Genomic DNA, 1,884 nt, shown 5'->3' with positions numbered 1-1,884 from the left:
AAAAAGCTCGTAGTTGGATCTCGGGATCGAGCTGACGGTCCGCCGCGAGGCGAGCTACCGTCTTCCCAGCCCTGCCTCTCGGCGCCCCGATGCTCTTAGCTGAGTGTCCGCGGGGTCGAAGCGTTTACTTTGAAAAAATTAGAGTGTTCAAAGCAGGCCGTCGTGAATACGAGCTAGGAATAATGGAATAGGACTCCGGTTCTATTTTGTGGGTTTTCTCTCTGAACTGGGGCCATGATTAAGAGGGACGGCGGGGGCATTCGTATTGTGCCGCTAGAGGTGAAATTCTTGGACCGGCGCAAGACGGACGAAAGCGAAAGCATTTGCCAAGAATGTTTTCATTAATCAAGAAGAAAGTCGGAGGTTCGAAGACGATCAGATACCGTCGTAGTTCGACCATAAACGATGCCAACTAGCGATCCGGCGGCGTTATTCCCATGACCGCGGGCAGCGTCCGGAAACCAAAGTCTTTGGGTTCCGGGGGAGTATGGTTGCAAAGCTGAAACTTAAAGGAATTGACGGAAGGGCACCACAGGAGTGGAGCCTGCGGCTTAATTTGACTCACACGGGAAACCTCACCCGGCCCGGACACGGAAAGGATTGACAGATTGATAGCTCTTTCTCGATTCTGTGGTGGTGGTGCATGGCCGTTCTTAGTTGGTGGAGCGATTTGTCTGGTTAATTCGATAACGAACGAGACTCCGACATGCTAACTAGTTACTCGACCCGTGCGGTCCGAGTCCAACTTCTTAGAGGGACAAGTGGCGTTCAGCCACACGAGATTGAGCAATAACAGGTCTGTGATGCCTTAGATGTCCGGGGCTGCACGCGCGCCACACTGAGTGGATCAGCGTGTGTCTACCCTTCGCCGAGAGGCGTGGGTAACCCGTTGAACCCCACTCGTGATAGGGATTGGGGATTGCAATTATTTCCCATGAACGAGGAATTCCCAGTAAGCGCGGGTCATAAGCTCGCGTTGATTAAGTCCCTGCCCTTTGTACACACCGCCCGTCGCTACTACCGATTGGATGGTTTAGTGAGGTCCTCGGATCGGCCCCGCCGGGGTCGGTCACGGCCCTGGCGGAGCGCCGAGAAGACGATCAAACTTGACTATCTAGAGGAAGTAAAGTCGTAACAAGGTTTCCGTAGGTGAACCTGCGGAAGGATCATTACTGGCTACACCGAGCGGCCCGCCTGCGGCGCACCCGGTGTTCTCCTCTTTGCCGCCGAGGGTCTCCCGCCACCGTCACCGGTGCGGGTCTCCCGAGGTTGTCGGCTCGCGCGTCCCCAGCGGAGCTCGAGCCTTAGTCTGGGCCTGGTCACCGGCCGGACGACCCGACGGCCCCGCCCCGCTCTACGCCAAAGCGAGCCCGCTGCCCCGACCGGCTCCTCCGAGGGCCGACGGAGGAGAGTCGGGACTGCGGCTCGTTGGAGGCGGGCGCCGGGGTCCCGTCCGGCAACCACCGGTCCCGGCCCGCCACGAGAACCTCAACCGAAAGCGCGGGCTGGCGGTTTCGCCCTGACCGCTGCCCGCGCGCCTCCGGGTACCCAACTCTCCTCCCTCCTGCGGAGGGAGCACGGGGGTTCAATGTCTCCTCTCCCCTGCCCCGGCGGAGGAAGGAGCGCCCGGGGGTTTTTTTCCTTCCTTTAAACCCCTTATCCCGTCTACGAATGTGGCAACCCACGGTAAAACAAAAAACAATACGACTCTTAGCGGTGGATCACTCGGCTCGTGCGTCGATGAAGAACGCAGCTAGCTGCGAGAACTAATGTGAATTGCAGGACACATTGATCATCGACACTTCGAACGCACCTTGCGGCCCGGGTTCCTCCCGGGGCTACGCCTGTCTGAGCGTCGCTTTGCAATCAATCGGAGACCTCCGC

At 58.4% G+C, this 1,884-nt stretch overlaps 1 non-coding gene across 1 annotated transcript; it reads left to right on the top strand.

The window, feature by feature from the left end:
* The first annotated feature begins 1,705 nt into the window (after positions 1 to 1,705).
* On the top strand, positions 1,706 to 1,858 carry LOC112845393 (5.8S ribosomal RNA). The gene has a single exon (XR_003218201.1). It is a non-coding gene; the product is annotated as a 5.8S ribosomal RNA (ribosomal RNA).
* The last annotated feature ends 26 nt before the right edge of the window (positions 1,859 to 1,884 follow it).

This window comes from Oreochromis niloticus, unplaced genomic scaffold (assembly GCF_001858045.2).
Source record: "Oreochromis niloticus isolate F11D_XX unplaced genomic scaffold, O_niloticus_UMD_NMBU tig00007244_pilon, whole genome shotgun sequence".
Classification (NCBI taxonomy): Eukaryota; Metazoa; Chordata; class Actinopteri; order Cichliformes; family Cichlidae; genus Oreochromis; species Oreochromis niloticus.
This window is presented reverse-complemented; position numbering and strand designations above follow the sequence as displayed.